The sequence below is a fragment of the Terrapene carolina genome, unplaced genomic scaffold (genome assembly GCF_002925995.2).
Source record: "Terrapene carolina triunguis isolate 2854851 unplaced genomic scaffold, T_m_triunguis-2.0 Scaffold198, whole genome shotgun sequence".
NCBI classification, from domain to species: Eukaryota; Metazoa; Chordata; order Testudines; family Emydidae; genus Terrapene; species Terrapene triunguis.
In genome coordinates, this window is record NW_020664549.1 from 5,289,727 (window position 1) to 5,310,170 (window position 20,444).

Genomic DNA, 20,444 nt, shown 5'->3' on the forward strand with positions numbered 1-20,444 from the left:
GTATGTGACCTCACTGTGCACAGGTTGGTCTCTTTGTGTGTGTGTGTCCGCAGCTGGGTCTCTGTATTTGTCTCAGTCTGTCCCCTAGTGCACAGCATGATCTGTGCATGTGTGCGCACTGATGGGAGAGGAATAAGCCCCATTAGAGCAGGTGGCACTGACATGTGTAGTGGGATGAGATCTGGTTGTGTCAGTGAGTCCCCAGCGTAGGCAGGAATGGGTAGCCTGGCTCAACCAGGAATGCCTCAGAGGCCCCTAGGTAACTGTTAGATCCCGACTCCCTGCACGTGTTATTGGCCACGGAGCCATGGTAACCAGAAGGCTCCCCAACAAGGAGTCATAATTAATTATTGATCTCTGCACTTTTCCATAACTCACTACTCCACAGAGAGAGATTTCTCCCTTCCCTTCATAGCAGGTTGCTTCCAGGGACCAGAGCTGGTCGGGCATCTTTCCACAGAATGGTTTTCTGTCAAAAAATGCCAATTCATCAAACCCAGAACTTTTTGTGAGAAAGGATCAGTTCAGACGGACTAGGGGGAAAACGTGTTTTGGAATTGTCAAAAGGGGTTAAAACATAAATGTTTGAGTTTCCAGTTCAAAATTTAAGTTAATTTATATTAAAAAAAAGTTTACAACAATTTGACAGTGATACAAAATGTTCCAGAATCATCTAAATGAAACATTTCTAATTGACCCAAACCTAATTTTTGTGTTTCACGATTTTCGGTTTGTGGAAATTTTCCAGATTTTGACTTTTCTTCCTGAATCAGGATTTTATTTATTAAATTTGAAATCCCAAAATGGTTTTGTGGGACGTGAAAACAGTTTCCCGCCCAGCTTTGCCAGGGACCATGTTGACTGTGCCTGGCAGCGTGAGCGGCAGGAATCCACCAGCTGCTTCTGTCATCCCTGTGTTCTCACTCCCCCCTGGAAAAGAGACACGGATCCGAGGGCCAGGAGAGGACTTGGCTGCTAGCGTCAGTCTCATGGGGGCAGCAGAGAAGGACAAATCCCGCCTTCATTCCATTCCTTCCATTACTCAGCTCAAGGGCACGGTGCTGCCTAATATAAAGCCATCTCCCTCTCCCCTGGGAATCCAGTAGATCAGCCATTCTCGAACTGTGGGTCGGGACCCCAAAGTGGGTCGCGACCCCATTTTAAGGGGGTTGCCAGGGCCGGCTTAGATTTTCTGGGGCCCAGGGCCAAAGCCCAAGCCCGAGGGCTTCAGCCCTGGGCGGTGGGGCTAAGGTTATGGGCGGAAGCCCTTGGTCTTTGGCTTTGCCCCCCTGGGATGGCAGGGCTTGGGTGGGCTCAGGCTTTGGTCCCCCTTCCTGGGGTCCTGTAGTAATTTTTGTTGCCAGAAGGGGGTTGCGGTGCAATGAAGTTTGAGAACCGCTGCAGTAGATGTTGGACTGGGCTTTGCCCCATCACCTCATGAATGGCCTGTGGCGGGCATGGTCTGAGAAATTCCGATGCCACCCCAGGTTACCACCAGCGCCCAGAATCCAGAAAGCTGCCTAGGTGTCTTGCAGGAAGAGCTTCGCTGACAATCAGGTCCAGGAAGGTCTGAACGTGTTAGCTCGGCTGCTGCTCCCTCAGAAAGCTAATCGCTGCGTGGCAACAAGGTGAGTGACTGCTAGTCCCGGGTGACCCCTCAAAGGTTTGTAAGGTTCACATTCAGAGACACCCCCTGCCATTCAGAGGTCTGAGATATTTTCCAGCTCTCGGGAATGATCCCCAGCTGGAGCTCAGGGACGCGACTAAGCTCCTTGTATCTTCTCCAGCCTGGCTCACCCAGCCCCAGCCAGGAGACGTCAGAGAGCAGGAGGTTGGTTTAGGAGCCGTTCGAGTCCCAACACCTGCTGTCTGTCACCAGGCTCTAAGCCTGGAACTTCTGAGCACCCCTTTTAACAACACACAGCGCATGGCAAGTCATGCCACATCCTCTTACGTTCGGTTTGATTCAGGCTGACAGGTAGGGAAGCTTTCAACTACACAGTATCTATGATTCTCTCCTCCTGTCAGCTGCCTACACAAAGCTAGGGAGCAAACAAGCTAGGGACACTCCAGTGTATGCAGAGCTTCATCTGGCTTTCCTCTCCTAATGGGAATTCCTGTTTGCTACAGGATCACAGGCCAGCAGATGCTACAGAGAGCAGTGAGTCATCCACTCCAAATCCAGCCTGGGATCCTCCAGCAACTCCCCTACTGGGGAGCCCTGAGAGAAAAGGAAAATTGAGGCAGGGTGCCACAGAGCCACCCCTGGCCATGAGGGGGTGTGCAGCAGGTGGCCAGCCCTGTTGCATGCAAACACACATACTTGCACACGCACACAGGTATACAACAGCTAACATACCATTGTGTGCGTGCACACATATATGCAGGTGTACAAACCCACTCAAAACTCTGGTTGAACGGTGACAAAAAATAGATCTTTGCAAATATTCTACTGGGAAACTGTGGAATTTGCTGAATATGAAAAGCTCCCGACCAACACAACCACACTCACATAGACACAGCCATCCACAGACACATCTGCACATGCCCATGCCAAAAAAAAAAAAGGCACATGTATTGCACATGCTGTCCTCCCGAATATTTTTGGAAAGCGAGTTGGTGAAATAGCATTCCATGTACACACGCACATACACCCCTTCAGGAAAGATATTGGAGGGGAATTTTTGGCATGGAATTCAAACCTGACACCACCACACACACACACCCCCATCCCCCCGCTGAAGTCTGATCTCATTTACTTGGATTGTAAACTCTTTGGAACAAGGACCATCTCTTTGGGTCTCTGTTTGTACAGCCCCTAGCACAATGGGCTCCAGCTCCAGGACTGGGGCCAGTAGCAGCTGCTGCAATACACATAATAAATAATCACAGTTTATACCGGTGTTTTACTGCTGTAATTCCATGGTTTTCAAATGGGTTATTCTGGATTTACACTGCCATGAGAACAGACCAAAAAAAACCAAAACCACCCCACACGTGGCTTTTCACAGGACACTGACTCTGCCCAACCGTCAAATCGTACGCCCTTCCCAGCCCCAAATTCCAACAGAGATTGCACCCCACAGCCGGCACTTGGGCAGAAACAGGAGGATTCCACCTGCAGCTGTGGGGGGGGGGTGATGGAAAGAGGCGGGATATATTATCTCCATTCACAAATAACGGGATTTGCATGCTCAGAAAGGGAACATGTTTGCAGGGACAAATCTACAAGGGTTTTACCAGCAGACACACAGATCCCCAGATGATGCGAGCTGTCTCTGTATCCCCCTCCCCCATATAGCCCATCCAGTATATTAGACACCTGTGGAATACAGGAGAGATGCATTCAACTGGACCAGAATCACAGCCCAAAAGACCTGTCTAATATAAATTAGTCTTCATAGCACCTAGAAGCACCAGTAGACATCAGGGCCACATTGTGCTAGGCACGGTACAAACACATAGTGAAAGACAGTTCCTGCCCCTAAGTGCTTACAATCTAGCTGGACAAGACAAGGTGTATTATTAGCTTCATTTTATAAATGGGTGCACCAAGGCCCAGAGAAATTAAGTGACTTGTCCAAGGTCCCGTAGGGCGTTGCTGGCAGAGCCAGGAGCTGAAGCCAAGGCTCTAGACTCTAAGGGTACAGTACGTCTACACTGGAGACACAGGAGTCATTTCCAACTCAGATAGGCGTACACACGCTAGCTTTAAATGAGCGAACGTGTTACAAATAGCAGTGTGGCCACAGCAACCAGGTACATAGCAAGCATCTCCGTCGGGATCGTATTTGGGCAGCTAGCCCAAGCCACCCCCTGTGCCATTGCAGGTACACTCCTATTTCTAGCACGCTGGGTCAATCAAAGCTAGCATGAGTATGTCTGCGAGAGCTGGAAATTATACCTCCTGCTGCAGTAACCCTAAGGCCAGCGTCTGAACCACAAGCCTCTCCTTCCTGTCTAATCAGCAGAGTTGATACTCTTCAAATATTGCCAAGTACAGGCTATTTTTATGGGAGGAAACTGGGCCAATTTTATGTTTGTTTCCCATATGGGGAGGCAGATGGATGGAGAGGAGGAAGTTGGATAAACAGACTCCAGGACAGGCAGGCAGACCAGCAAAACCACAGACACAGCACCCGGCAGTGTCAACAGATACTGGATGATCTGCCCCATGATGAGTTATCGGGGACTGGCTAGCCCGCCAGGCATGGCTGCTGAACCCCCGGGACAGGCTGGGGCTAACACCTGCTTAGGCATCAGAGACAACAGCTCTTTAAGGAGCCGCCGCAGCTTAATTACTGTTTCCATGGCAATCAAGAGAGAAAATCCAACATAGGGAGCAGTTTGCAAACATAAGAGTCTTTCATAAAGTCCTGGCGCACGCATGCAATCACACTTGGATGTACACACACTTGTATTTACACACTTACACCAACACACACAATCACACTTGGATGTACACATATTTGTATTTACACGCTCCCACACACACATTCACACATTCATAAGTCCGCGTTCCCAAAGTCACTTGTCTACCCACACAAGCGCTGCCATATACACACAACGCAACCTGCACATCGGGGCAGAGAGGCGAGTCCAGGGCTCTGAAATGCAGGTTGCCACGGGATGCCCCTGGAGACCCATACCCTTCCCCCAATACAGAGAGTGTCCATAGGCAGCCCAGACATTTTAGGTCTCCCACCTTCATTGGGTCTGGGCGGGGCTGTGGTTGTGGTGGGGAGCTGCATTCCTGAGTGATGAGAACCTGCCCCATCCCAACACCCAGGGATTGAGCATCACCCTATCTCCGTCCCCACAAGGGGTTGAGAGGCTGAGTCCACATATCAGGGCATGTCGGTGGGGAAACGCTGTCGCCTTATATCTGATCACCCAATGCAAAAACCTGAGCACCTGCCGGATAAGGATATAGGACAGGGCAGTGTATGCTAACCCCACACAAGCAGCATCAGCACCATCCCACAAGCCGTGTGGGTCGAAGCCTGGCAAGAGACCAGCCTCTCTCTCCTTCTGCACGACATCGGCGACCTAAGGGACTTCTTCTAATCTTCAGCGGCATGTTACTCCGTTGACTTCTAACTCCTTGCTGTCGTCCCCAGCTGTCACACACACTCACCAGCTCAAACTCTGATTCCACCATGGCTAGTGCTGCCCTGATCCCACTGTTTACAGCAGCGGTTGGCAGAGATCCAAAGAACAGGGTGGGATTTCCCCCTCCCATTACACTCCTCCCTCTATGGGTTCAAGTCCCACTGCTACTAAATTAGGAAAGAAAAAAAAGTAATTAAACTGGCAGGTTTAAAAAAAAACCAACAAGACTAGAGAACGCAGCATGTGTTTTGCTCTTGATTCTGTAGTGCAGGCTCCCAAGGGCAGGCAAGGCAAGTGTCCAAAATAACAGCCTTTGCATCGGATCAGACACGATCTTTACCTGCTCCAAACACCCTGTGTGTGTCAGTTTCACCCATCCACTGTCAGTCGTCACCTGAGCGCTGCGAGGAGAGCGGGAGTGAGCACCAGCCGAGTGAGCCCTGATGGTCTGAGGGGGAGCTCCTTTGCAAAAGAGTGGCCGGCCGCCGTATGTCCCACGTTACATCAGAGAACGGCGATGCGGCGGACGGCAACTGCACCAACAGGGTGAATCGGGGGGGACCTGTTATCACGTGTAAGTCGAGCCTGCTGAAGGGGTGGAGTGTGAACGGGAGCTGCCGTGACTGGCATAGCAGGCCGCGTGGGGAGGGACCGAATGGTTTACTGAGGCCTTGAGAGCGGAGGGAGAGAAAGCCACCTGAGACAGACACAGCACGAGAGGTGGGTGTGGCTGAGTGGGCGAAAGGAGCAGAGTGACTAACACGGCTGAGCGCTGAAAACAACGCAGCAAAATAATCAGGGAAGCAGCAGTGACCAAAGGGAATCAGGCCAATGACGCCGGCGGCCTTGAGGGGGAGGGCAGTTTCATGCAGAGCCAATTAAAGCGGGGGAGGGGAGGGATTTTGGAGCTGGCCGAGCTGTTTAATGACGGGTGTGTATTTGGAAGCCCTGTGCAGGGGTGGCGGCGAGTGGTCTAACAGAATCAGTGATCCATCCCATGCCTTCTTTACGTGATTGGAAGCACTCTGGGGCAGGGACGGTCTTTCTGGGTCTAGCTCCACTGCACAGTTAGCCTGGGTCATTGGCACTGGGCTTTGAACAGCCAGGTGAGCCTAGCCCTAGTATGAGCGTCCACACTGCCAAGCCCTACCCGTGTTATTCTGTCCTCACTGGTGCAGCACTCCTCCATGTGTATCTGGGGGCATGTCCTATGGTTCTCTATGCTGAGATGCTCTAGGATTCCTTCCCAGTCAATTGTACCAATTGTCTGACCTGCAGGGGAATTGTGGAAAGGCACTGGAGGACTTTCAGCCCTGGAGTGATTTCCCTGCATCCTCATTGCAAAATGGGCAGGTTCCAGCATCATTTAAAGTGCAACTCAGGTTCTCACCTGCCTCCCCAGCTGGCTCAGATAGCCCAGGCTTAAAACACCTCCACACCCCAGCCAGGGGGCTTTGTGTGTGAACAGTAGGGGGATTAAGGCTAAAAGCTAGGTAAAGGGCCTAGGTTGACTCTGCATTGAAGATATATCCTTCTGTGTTTGTACAGCACCTAGCACCGTGGGGTGCTGGTCCATGACTGGGGCTCCTAGGTGTTACCACAACACAACTAAATAATAAATAATAATGCCTCCCCAGTCCAAGCTAGACACAGGGGACCCTGTGCAGTGACATAGGCAGAACAAACTGGGAGCTAGAGAGAACCACAGGGTCTGTCTGTATCCAGCAGCCACAGTAAAGAATCCCCTTTATATTCACTACAGCCAAGTCTGGACCATGAAGGATACCGACATGGGGGTGCTCAGCCAAGTACAACAGCCAAGGCCCGGCAATCCCAGTGAGCCGTGGTGAGAAGAGAGCAAGCTGAGGGGCGATGCCCGAGAGAGCCCAAAGCTGAGAGCTACAGGAGACAGCCTACACACCTAGGCAGGTTCACATGAAAGGAGAAGACATCAACAGAGGAAGCAAGGATTTAGGAGTAACAAGGCCACAGGCGAGGAGCCTGAATGACGTAATAAGCAGCAATGAGAGCAGACCAGCTGCCTCGCTGTTGTCAAGCGTTTCGTAGACAGCGCAGCCCGAGAGACTTGTCAGCAGGACCATGTGATGGCATTGTGGTTTTACAGGGAGCAAAGACCCAAACAAGGCTGTCACCAAGTTAGGTTTGCCAGAGAGAGAAGGGCCCCAAGAGAGGCTGTGCGAGGCCAGGTTACCTGTGGGGGTGAAGTGTTTCTTCAAATATTTCGGCGGCCGTAGACCCATTAGTAAATAAGAAGGGAGACTAAATCAATAGTGATTCTGAAATGGTTGAGCTGCTGAGGAGCTCAATTAAAATCAGCCTAACACAACACAACGGGATCTGGACAATTAGGGGGTAAGGAAGCCCTTGTCAATGGGGCAGTCGATAGGAAACAGGTGAGGGAATACAGGGGAAACTGAATATCTACACAGCAGCAGCTCTGGGTGATGCACCTTGCAAGGCCTTAGGAAAATTAGCTACTGTGCCATTGGCTCCATCTCAGAGGGAGGCAGCAGAGGAGAGGGTGGGAAAACTAGAGTAGTACCAATCTTTAATAAACAGGGGAAGGCCTGAGCCTGGCGGTTACTGCCTGGTTAATCTAATGCCAACCCTTAGCAAAAGGGAGCCGTTAAAGATTCAGAGAGAAAGTAACTGATGAGGATAAAGAGGAGACGGTATCCAAAGCAAAATACACAGGAAGGGCTCGTAAAAAGCAGCTCATACCAGAGAGTCGATAAGCTTTCGCAACACAGGCTGAACAACAGAATTAGGGCCTGATCCTCCAAGCATTTAAGCATTTGAGTAACTTTACTCGATAGAGAAGCCCCATTGAATTGATAGGGATTGCCGGGTTGGGTCAGACCAGCGGTCTGTATAATCTGGTATCCAGTCCCTAACAGTGGCCACTACCAGTTGCTTTGCAGGAAGCTGTAAGAAACCCTGCATGGACAGCTATGGGATAACCTGCCCCCAGGGAAAAAAATTCTTCCTGTCCCCTATTAATTAGGGGTTTGTTTGTGCCCTGAAACAGTAGGGTTTATAGCCCTTCCGGAGCTCTTCATTTATCTACTATGGTGACTCAGGATGTCCTTGTTATGCATATAAATATCCCATCCTTTAAAAAAAAATTGTTAAGTTCTTGGCCCATATGATGCCTTGCGGCAAGGAGTTCCACGGGCCAACTTTGCATTGTGGGAAAGATTACCTTTGCTCCCCTTAAAATGAGCTTCATTTCAGTTTCACTGAAGGCAGCATCGCCAACCCTCAGCATGCCAAAATCACGAGTCAGGCCCCCCAAAATCATGAGACTGGTTTAAAAATCGTGAGCTCTTAAAATAACAAATGTGGGCTTCTGTTTGTTTGGGCTGCTGGGTTTTGAGACAACATTTTAAAGTTTTTCTCTGCAACTACAAGAGCTAGAAACTTTTTTTTTTATATTAACATGACAGCTGAGATTCTCTCAGAATTGCATGACTCCAGGAGATGGTGTTTTAACAAAAACACCAGATATTGCAAAGCTTGCAATACAAATGCAAGAGCTGGCGACGCTGTACATGTCCCCTTGTTTTCTCATGAAAAAGGATGAATATAAGTTCCTGATTTAACATTTCTCCCACTGGTTATTTAGTATGCCTTCATCATGTCTCCTCTAAGCTCAACTGTCCCTATCTTATCAGTCTGCCTCCATATGGCACTATCCACATGAGGGAAGATACGCACATGCTAAGTGGCTGCAGGATCTACGCCTTAATGGGTAAAAGACATAATGTTTCCAGATTTTTAATAAAGTTTAATTATAGATCTTCACATAATTTTACTTGGAAATTTAATTCGAAATTGACTGGGGTATAAGTACCATCGCACAGGCTGGAAATTAGCAGAAGGAATGTAAACACTTTAATGCTAGGCAGCCCTGTGGCGAGCTGAGAGAGATGCCCCGTGCGGCAAATGCAAGAGACAGGTGCTATGGCTGGTTTTATTTAACTTCTTTATTAATGACCTGGAAAAAGAGGCAAACAGCGGGCTAATCAAGTTTGCAGATGCGATTAAACTGAGGTGTTGCAAGGCCCGGTGAGGACAGATGAGCAAAGGGACCTAGGGAGTTAGCTGTATTGGCAGGACACAACCGGAAATCAAATGCAAGCTTCTCAGTCTTGGAGAAATGTGAACAAATAGAAAAATAATCCAGGGATTCACAGATTTTTATGGCCAGAAGGGACCATTAGATCATCTTGTCTGACCTCCAGCCAGCGAGTTTCACTCCCGTAGCCATTTCAAATCGGAAGGAGAGGCTCAGACAGCTGTAACGCCCCCGGTCACCTAGGGATGAGAGCGGTCAGCAAACTGGATGGGAATTTGCAATGCTGTACAGCTGGGAAACACCCAAGGGGCGAAAGATCACATCCCGGTCTTTGGGATGCTCATGCAAACCCTGATCCTGGGGAGGTGCCACTCAATAGTGAAGGAACCAACTAGAAAGCGATGGGTAAATGGGGTGGGGCTGGACGACCCATTTGGAAGAGACTTGATCCTCCGCCCGCAGCTTTGCCATTCATTCTATACACCTGGCACGGGTTAGAACAGTAGAGGGCACTGTGCCCACCCAGCCCTTCAACCAGCACACCCCCTATAAATAAGGGGCAAGAATGGATCCCTTTTCCCAGGCTCCCCTTTCCAGGGGAGCAGTGTAAAGAGGCTACTCTAAGGGCCAGAATCTGTCCCCATCCATACCTATAATTACATGGAGGCAGATTCTGGTCCCTGCAATAACTCCTTTACACAGCTCCTGTGGCACAAAGGGGCCAGAGAGAATGCCTGGGGAATTCCCCCAGTGCAGGAACAGGGTGGGGTCACATATCTGGCCCTACCCTACTTCTCCCCACAGCCCCTGGGGTAGGACCATACCAGGACTTGGCCAAGGGGGGCAGAGCAGGGACAGAAGGTGTATCAATCCATGCTCTGGTTCAGCCCAGAGGCAGCCATAAGTTAGAGCAGCCCATGAGGCTGCTCTAGCTTACCCTGGGCACTGGATCAGGCAGAACTAGGGAAGTGCCCTGGGATATACCTGCTGGCAGCTGCAACACAGATATGAGAGAGAGAGAAAGAGATGCCCAGGACTCTGTCTGACCCCAAAACTGGCAGCACTCAGCTGACCTGGGTATCTGCTGGCTGTACCAGTGCCTACTGTACAATGGCAAAGGGCAAGTGAGAACAGAGAAGGGAGCTCATCTAGCTCTTTTCTCCCCATGATCGCCTCCATGAAGCTTTGCAGCCCTCCTGCTCTAGCAAACCCAATCCTGAATCCGCATGAAGAATTACAGCGAGACACATGCCCCTCCAAGCTGCCCAACTCCCAGGGGTCAGTGGTGCGCCTCCCCACTGCACAGCAGCCAGCATGCAGGAGCGGTGCCTTAGACCATGAAATGTGACCACATGTCATTTGGCCACAAATTGTAAAGTGACAGTGGGGGGAGGTGGAATATAGGAGGGCGACAAGCAAGGTCGGTTGTGTTCAGAGACTGTTTGGAAAGCATCTCTGTTGGCATCCTCTAGATTACTAAAGTCAGTACCACATCCATTGCCTGCAGCAGAGCTCACTCAAAACAGAAAAGCAAGGAGAGCAGACAGTGTCCAGCTGAAAGGATGGCAGAGGCAGCCCCCCATCTATTGCCTGTGTAGACGGAACCAATGTAGGTGTGTCTCAGAGCAGCCACTGCAATCAGCATGTTCTCTCCTGTTTTCCCCACTCATTTCCAGAGTTGCCCAGAAAACTTGCCTGTAGACACCATCCCTGTACTATGTTTACTTGCCATTATATCATTCGGCCACCAGATGTCCCTGTGTGCTGCAGAGAGTTCCAGGCACTGAGGGGCCCCTGGTAAACACAAGACAAAGCTGGCACTCGAGCTACATGCAAGCCTGTTTCTGGCTCTGCAATTACAGCTGTTTTCTTTAACAAAACACTTCTTCCGTAAGGAGGGCTGTGAGTCCTCACATCACAACAATCCCCAGGGAGCTTCCTAGTGTGGGAAGGTGCTGATTAGTGGTTACTAGCTCTCTTCAGCATGTTATCTCTGGGTATGACTGTAGCCCAAGGCCACCCCCTCTGGACTTTGAAACAAAGATGGTTATTCAGAAGCACGTAATGTATATCTGCTTTTTGGATGCCATTTGCCATAAGCATGCACACACACACACTCCACCATGAGCCTGTAATGAAAACAGAGCCTTAAGTAATTCAGCTTCACAACCCCACATGTAAGTTAGGTGTGGAACCTGAGGCAGAGAGAAATGAAATGACTCATCCACAGCACTGGTTGGATTCGAACCCAGGTCTCTCAACATTCAGTTCTGCTCCTTAAGCATTTTCCCCCTCAACACGGTTAGCAACGCACAGCTATACTAGCACGGGGAGAATCCCAGCTGGCACAAAGCCAGCTCCACACTACTTTATACCAGCTCCCCCAGAGGAGGAGTGTTATCAGGGGTGGACAGGGCAGGACCTGGCCCGCTCCCATTCAGACACTCGGGACTCCCTGCCACCAAAACTACGGGCCTGATCCACGGTCATGCTAAGGCCCTTTTACACTGCTGTGCTGTGAGACCACAAAGAGTGGTGATGGCCCCCTGAGAAGAATCCCTGCACTGGGGGCTTCCCTGTTTGGGATAAGGGCTCTAACAGGTGGCTCTGCTCCCAGCCTCACCAGCAAAGAGGCATAGCCAGAGTGTAGCGCATGATGGCTGTTTTCTGCTGCCCATATAGGGCTGCAAGAGGTGAAGCAGCCCTGAGGCTGCTCTAACTTATCCTGGGAGATGAGCAGGCCCCTGCACCACCCTAAAATATGAGCAGGACAAAGGTGGCATCAAGCCGTTCCCCTCTGCCCTTGCCCCAAGTGCTGGAGCACAATAACTGAGACACAGGCCCTGCATTTTAAGAGAAACAACACACTTCCTCCAGCCGGGCGGGAAGTAGGTGGAGAGAAGGGGTCTGCTCGCTCCCACATCTCAGCACTGCTGTTTGAGGCAGGCGGTCATCAAATAAAACCAGCCACAATTTTCCACTCGGATGATCTGCCCATTTGGATTCCCCCTCCCCTCCTGGGAACTTGAGAAAAGCAGCAACTGCCCTAAAGCTGAACCGCCGCAGGGCATCAGGAAGAGAAGGAGGCTGCAGCACCTTCTAAATATAGCTGCTGCTGGATCAGCTCCTGATTCTCAAAATTAACACAGAGGCTGTAATGGGGCCAGGAGTGGGAAACTGACTCCTGCTGTCAGGCATCTGTCTGCTGCTGCGATCCCCTCCCAGAGAGGAGAGACTCTTCCTGTTAAAGAGATGCTGATGTTACCAGGGAAAGGACTGAAATTCTTCTCCACGAGGGCCAAGCACCACCCACTCCCTCCTCCCAGCTTCCTTACTGTGCAATAAACTAGCTGGAATGTGTGTGCCACTGCCCTCTGCTGGGAGGAACCGGATCTGCTCAACTGCATCCCATAGGCCCTGCAGTGCTAACACCCAGCAAAGATTCTCCTTTGGCATACGCATCGGGGGATTGCGTTTTCAAAGCGTGAGCTCACACCCTCCTCGAGTCAGAGTTTAAGGCCAGAAGGGGCCACCAGATCATCTCGCCTGACCTCCTGCATCTCACAGGCCACGAACAGCATTCACTAAAACACAGCAACTGGAATTAGACCAAAGCGTTACAGCCCTCAGGAGCTAAACTATTACATGCCACAGGCAGAGAACAGGAGCGAGCGAGGTGCAGGGAAGTGATTCAATGAGATATGCCCAGCAATTCTAGCAATTGACCCATGCCCCATACTGCAGAGGAAGGCAACCCCCACCCATCCCACCCTGGTCACTACCAATCTAATCCGTTCCGTCCCCTGTTGTTACAGTCTAGTGACAGCCATGAAATCTTGGGTGGCACTGGAGGGGCCCCATTTCTACTCCTTTCACTCCCTGGGCTGGTGGGAGGGGAGCGCAGAACCTGCCCAGTTACTGGGAGAAGGAGAAGTTTGCATTAAAAGATCCACAAGTCAAACCCACCATTGGAGTCTGCCCTGGGAGCAGGGGGCAAAGGAACCCAGGCATGCAAGAACAGCGCTGGGCCCAGAGGGCTATAAAGAAAGATTCCGGGCACATTGTGGATGGACTTGGAGCCCAGAACCCCATTTGGAGGAGGAGAGCGGATATTCCAGGGACTAGCATCCCGTCATGACATTCAGCAGGATGGAGGGGTAGGACATTTTTGCTCATGTCAGCTGGCCTCTGCTGCAAATGACCCCACTGACCTTTGCCATCTGAAGGCAGCTCCCTTTAGCCTCACTGTGCAGGGCGCAAGGCCTTGGGGCTCATGCATCCCAGAGTGGCTGTCACGACCCTTTCAAACTGGGAGCCGTGGCTGCAGGTCACAAGCTTGCCTCTAGTCATGTGCCCTACAAGAAGCCCCATCGAAGGCCTCCTGCCTCTTAAGCTGGGGGTCAGGCTCTCCCCAGTAGCCAGGAAGGGCTACCCAAAGGGGAAGGACAGGCCTCCCGCTTTGTAGCTGCAGAAAGCAGGAAAGGTCTGTTCCTAGGGGCCTTTTCTTATTTTTTGAGCCTTTTTCTCTTCTTACGCTTAATAAACCCGCCCCGAGGCAAGTGCCATGTACCTATACTTGAGCGTGGGGGAGCCCGCGCTGGCACATCTGCCCACCAGTTTACAAAACAGCTGCCTTAGAGTCCCCAAAGTCCCCTTCAGCCTCCCAGCTGCGGTGAAATAAACACACAGCCTGTCTAACCAACCATTGGCAGGGACTGTGTGGGGAGAGCATTGCTGATTCCAGTGCATGGCAATCGGCGGGCACATGCCACATAGACAGCGCCCTACGTCCGAGCACCACAGAACATCCAGGCAAGGCAATGCTGTCTGTGCAAAAACTAGTGACTAGCTAGTGGGTTTGGCATTGTGATCTGAAAGGGTTAAAGGGACACATTTCCTTCTAGCTTCTCAGAGCCAGGAAATGTTCCAGAAGGGCTAGAAGCTATTGACCAGCTCACTGGTGGAACAGAGAATTAGTATTAGAGAAATCTCTGAGTCTCCCCCTTAGCTGCAGAGGGATTTTCATGAAGTAGCACTTCACACCCTAGATATGCTCAACAAACCGGGGCTGGGCAGCCAGGCTGCACCTGCTCGGGGGAAAGTCGGGGCATAGTGGTCATGCGGAGATGGGCAAGGCTCAGAAGCAGAAAGAAGCCCAAGACATGACATTCATATGCGGAATTGGGGGGGGCATGCAGGTGCGGCTTTGACTCAGTTCGCTGGAAGGTCAGGGGCCATTTGCAGCACCTGGATTTGTATTCCCAGATCTTGAAGGTGGTTTTGAACCTGGGCTTTATCTAAATCTTTTGAGTCTGCAAAACAGGGGCATAGAAATCACACTGAAGCAGGCTGACAACAAGATCCCCAGTCATTCCCGCTGGATCTATCACAGGGACTGCCTTTCTGGGGGCATTTCTATGTGTCTGGCTCTGTCTGGATCCAGGAAGCACCGAGGCATGCGGCAAAGATGAAAAACAAGAGGGAAGCTTAAGTTGGGGGATACGGCCAGGCAGAGGGAGTCGTCATGTGTTATTGGGCCCTCAGCAAGGGCTGGGTTTCGTTTAGGTTTGGAGTTTGAGTCCGTTCTTGTTTCATTTAGAAATGAGCCCAAACCAAACCCCCAGATGTAAGTCCCCACCCTCCCAATATTGGGGTGTGTTTGAAATCTCACCCACCTGACCCAAATTTGGCAAATGGAGCCTATCTTTGTAATGGTCCAAACCAACACCCCTCCTGACATCACATTTTGGAGCATGCAAAAATCAGGCCCCAGGTTTAGAAAACGATGCCTGTTTCATAACCCATCCCTCCTCCCCCAAGTTCTGCACCCCAGCACCCCTCACCATTGCCTCCCCTTCCCCGAAATATGGAGCATTCCAACTCCAGCTCCAAATTTTGGAGTCTGCAAATCAGACGCCAGGTTCTGAAAACAGTGTCTCTCTTTATAAAGAGACACACACACACACGAGTTCTGAACATCAACCCCCACTTCATCCTGACCTTCAGACCAGCCCAACTCCACACCCCAGCTTTGCAGCTCTAGCCAGTCTGTAATTTTATCCGAGATCATCTGTGCCCATCAGCTGCCCCCAAAACTCTCAATGCGGGAGTGCCGAGGCTTCCGGCTCGTATTGTTCCAGAGTGAGTCATTCCTCTCCAGAATAGATGCAGCTGATCTTCTAAAGACACCGGGAAAGTTTCACAGAATAAAAAGGACTCTTTCAACTGAGAGCAGCTTTTTTGGGTGGGTAAGTGGTAAAGGCAGCGGGGGAATTTTTCCCTATCCCTCTCTCAAGGATCACTCGATCAGCAGCTGCGGGAACATTCTCTCGATTGCAGAAGCTTTTCTCTTTCTCTTGCTGGCACTGGTTTACAGAAGTACCGGCTTCAGAGTAACTTACGTTCTGCTCCTGTTCTTGGCTACCCTGGATAAATTGCGTAGGTAGACGAGGTGAGCATCTTGAGTACCTATCTAGGTCCTCATCCGGCCCCATCCTCAGTGTATTTGAGCACTTCAAAGTCATCACATACCCCTGTGAGGCAGGGCAGGGCTATTACCTCATTATACAGATGGGGAACTAAGGCAGAGAGAGTAAGTGACTCACCCAAGGTCACAGGCTCTGCCACTGGCTTCCTGTAAGTCCCAGCCTAGAAGCTTATCCCCAAGCCCATCCATTGTTAAGGGCTAGCAAATTAAAATGGATCTGAACCACAAGCCCAAAACTTCTGAGGTGTAAAAATATCCAGATTGTTGTCAGAACAGCACAGAACTCAGCGGCTTCACTTCGCAGGGGATTGGGCAAACATTCCCTTCTGGTCTGAACCATGTGGACGGACGGACACCTCCCTCCCTCCCTCTCTCTCTAAATGGAGCTCTGAGCTACAGCAAACAGGAATTAATTCAGGGAAGTCCTATGGCCCATGTTAGGCAGGAAGTCAGAGTAGATGATCACAACGGTCACTTCCAGCCATAGATGCTATAAAGACGGAGACACATCGTAAACGCCAAATTCGGACCAGGTTAGTCAAAAAACTAACCCACCCTTAGGGAAAGTTCTTCCTAACCCAAACATCGGCTGTGGAATGAGGGCACTGCGTACTGGATTCTGCTGATTCAGGGACTCCAATTCCACACAGCTAACAGCATGGGGGAAGCTTGTTGAAAGGGCAAAGCCTGCAGCAGGGGAAATCAGTATACACACTGGATACTGTGGCTCTGTACTCTGGATTTCCATTGGCCAGCAAGCACTGGGGTGCACAGGGAGGGGAGCTGTCAGTGCAAAGATCAAGGGAGCAGCCCCAGAATGAAAGTCACTCACGTCACTTTGATAAATGCCACGGTGGAAAAAGGTAGCACTAACATCAAACATTACCGCCCCGTAGGATTTCATTGGGTGAAGAATGGTCACGTTTTCTCAATGGAAATTACACACTCTCCAGCTGTCCGTGGGAATCAGTATGCCACGCCTCCACACTTGCAAGAAAAAGGAATCAAAATAAAGGGATAAATCATGCAGCCTCCCTATTCGGGAGGGAGCAGGACTGCTGCTTTGGGGAAAGGGGAAGGTCTCAGGAAGGGAAGCCGGTCTAGAGAGCTGGTATCCAGCAGGGTCCAACTCCACCTGTGTCCCAGAGTGCACTGGGTGTCTTAACCTGCTCCTCCCTCCCCCCATCACATACACAGCAAGCTGCTGCCAGACACCCAGGCACCTGCAGCTAAGCGCTCCCAGCTTCCGTGCCCAGGTGGGCTGGGGAACACTGGTAGGGAGTGTGGCACAGACAGAGCCGAGGGGGGAGTGGACAAGTGGGGCAGCATGGGCGGGGGGAGCATGCTGTGCAGACAGGACTGGAGATGGGGGGCGCACAGGTGGGTGAAGAGGCAGATGGGGGTGTCATGGAAGGAGCAGAGGAGAAGGTTACGGGTTCAGGCCATGGGGGGTGTTGCGCAGACACGGTCAGAGGCTATGGAGGTAGAACTGGGGCAGGCAGGGTGCACAGAGAGAATAGCAGAGTGGGGGAGTCATGCAGAGGCAAGGGCAGGAGATACCAAGGTGACAGGTGCCGAGGGAGGGACGGATGGATGGAGCTGGTGGGGTCAGCGGCAGGGGAGGGCGGGTAGTTGGGCAGGTGGGTCCGTCCTCAAAGCAGAACAAAAGCGCGGAATATTTCATCTTTGCAAGCCCGTTTACCTAGAGCAGCCGAGGTTTCTAGCGCCTGCATTATTCATGGCCTCTCGGCGCCACACCAGGAAGGGGAATTTGCTGAGCGATGTTCCTAATAACTTAGCACAAAACCCATTTAGTCAAAACACTTCTTTCGAGAGAGAGAAATAAAGGAGGAGGAGGGACCCATTTCACACCCCTCCTTTTCTCTCTCTTCCCCTTATTGAAAAACCAAACAGGCGAGTGGGATTCAAATCCTCCTTTCTTCACAAGGCAAAGACCTGCCCAGCTCTTCCTCTCCCTTCGCTGCTTCGGGGACTTGCAGGGGGCTGGGAGAGGGGGTCAGCGTCTTGTTGGGGAGAGGTGCCAGGCTGGCAGCCCTGACAGTGCTCTGGTTACCCCGGAGCATGCCCAGCCACAGAGCACTCTGCCCTGGAGCGATCCCCAGCTAGGGCTGAGAGGGGAGCTCAGGCCCCATGGCCAGCCAAACTTGGGCTTCTCTGCTGGCACCGGGGCTAACTGAAGTGGTGGCCAACCCCTGTTCAGGACAGAACAGGCCCAGAAAGCTCAATTAATAGAGCCCGCTCCATAGAGGGCCAAAAATTCCACAGTGATCTTGGCACACCTCAAAGGGGCCTGATTTTCACCAGCCCCTCTGGAAATCAGGGCCCTTCGAGGCATCTCCAACTGGGCATCAAAAATCATTAGTCACCTCTGAACATTTTAGCCCTGGGCTGGATTTGAACTGGCAGCAACACTCCCCCAGCTTCCTCAGGGATTTGAAGGGTATTCCACACAGGCTTCCCTACACAGAAGTGCACACGGCCAAGCTGAAACTGACCTGTTACGACACCAATCCATGTAGAAGCTGTTGAAGAACATGAATAATAGTGACTGGGGGCTGAGTGCTCCTTCCCCCCCCGGGTTCACATACACAGGAGCTAAACTGCTTTCTATACAGAGCGTCCCACTGCTCTTCCTGCCGTAGAGGTGGGACGCACAAGGTCATGGTTCAGGGGTGAGAGAGATTCCCTCAGTGGAACCAGCACGAGACCTTTCAGCTTGAACTTCAAAACTCCCAACTCCAGGGTCCTGCTTTCTAGCCCCACCTCTAAACTGCCCTGCTGGGTTGCTAAGTTGCCACATCTCACTCTCCAGGAGGTGACGATTCCCAGAAAACTTTTCCCTCTCAAGGACTGTGTCCTCATCCCCCGCTCCCGCAATTCCAGGGAGAGGAGTAGACACTACTACTAAGAGGAGAACGTCAAAGGGTGAGGGATTTTGTTCAGTGAAGCACTCAAAGCTAGTCATGCTGGAGACAGGACTGAGACCCCAAGTTTAGATCCAGGGTTTCCCAATGTCTGGGGGGGTTCTGGGATCAAGGCTCATGCCTGAGGCTAGAACCCAGAAGGGGAGCTGGTATGCTATCACTAAGCCCCCCTATAGCAGTATTTTGCTTCCCGAGCATTCACCGCAAGAGCAAGGCTCAGGATCCCGCTGGAGGTCAACGCTGAGCTCACAGTGGGCCAACCATGAAGTTCGGCTCCAGAGACAATTTCCCCAAGTTTGGAGGCATTTGAATGTGGGGTTCAGGTTCTGACGCTTCTCTTGTCTGCATGCCTCTGGAAGGAGGGTGGGGGACTGGCTAGAGGGATCCACATTGCCCTGGAGCTGGAGGAAAAGGTGCAGGCTTTGTAGAGAGAGAAGTTGCTGGTGCTAGCGGTGGATGAAATATTCAGGAGCTCACATCCCGAGAAGTGGAAACTGACAAGCAAAATGAAATGTTGGAAATGTAATTACCAGAGGAGGCCAAGCATGTCTCCCAGCCGGCCGGCCACAGGCAAGCCCTTTATCTAGCTCATGAAATGACTTGCTTAACAAGTGGACATCAGCTAATAAAGTTATTTCCCTCCCCTCTTTGCCCCCTGGTCTAAAAGCAAACTGCCATCGGGTGAAAAGGAAGCCAGATCCCCACGCCTGTCCATGCACACAGTCCCAGGTGGGCATCTGTCCCTCTGAGAGCTCACCTGCACCAAGAGCTAGATGAGAAAGAGCTTCAGTACGAGGAGCCATATTCGGCAGAGATGCAAGTAGCACGTCACAGATTCTTGCAGCTGTTGCATGCAAGCGGCTCCAGGTGACTGGAATTGTTTGTATATAGCATCAGCTGCAGAAATCGAGCCCTTGGGCATCAGTTGGGCAGAAAATAGGTGCAAGTGGCAAAGGCAGTGCAGCTGGCATCAGTGGTGCAGGCGGTCATGCAAAATCGGCACATCTGGCGCCGAGACAGACATCCAATTCAGCCCATATAGGCGGCAGTCACTCCAATTGAAGTCAAAGGCAGTTGTGCCTATTAACACCAGGGTCCCATTTAGGCTCCAGCGGTGGCTATATGTGAGGTTTTGCTTTAGCTGGCATCCCCCTGTTAGTCATTGCTCCTGTCACACTCCACCCTTTGGCCTGTAAACCGCAATCGCTTGGAGTCGGGATAGCTACACTCATTAGCCACCTATACCCATTAATTCCCACTTTCTGGCCAGTTTACACCATCATTTATGGAATATCTCCACTGAACTGGAGCCGGAGGAGAAGGCGCAGACTGTGTAGACAGAGAAGCCGCTGGTGCTAGCGGAGGCTTCCATGGGAGCCACACCTGCTTGCTCCAGGCTGCTTTTGATCAAAATATCCATTCGTTCAAAACAGGTTAGACATATTAGATTAGATTGTCAGCTCTTTGGGGAAGAGCCCATCTTTTTGTTGTGTTTGCACAGCACCTAGCACAATGGAGCCCTGGTCAGTAGCCACCCGCATGGAACTTGGACGGAGGAACGCAGGTTGCAGGAGGGAAGAGTTTGATGGAAGTATGAGGAAGTCCGTCTGTGTGCACATGGCTGGAATGCACGCTGTAAATAGCTCTCTTAATAAAAATAGAATTTGGTTTCACAAGCATGGAGTCCTCTCATGTGACTACCCAGCACATGGTACAGGAAAGAGGAGCCCCAGTCATGGACCAGAACTGCTACTGTTATACAAATAACTACTACTATTCCCAGCCTGCCCCAGGCCTCGAG

General features: G+C 51.3%; 1 protein-coding gene across 1 annotated transcript in view; it reads right to left on the bottom strand.

Annotated features, from left to right (window-relative positions):
• LOC113407098 (metabotropic glutamate receptor 4) overlaps positions 1–20,444 on the bottom strand; it is a 167,946-nt gene that overhangs the window by 71,643 nt on the left and 75,859 nt on the right. The window lies entirely within an intron of this gene.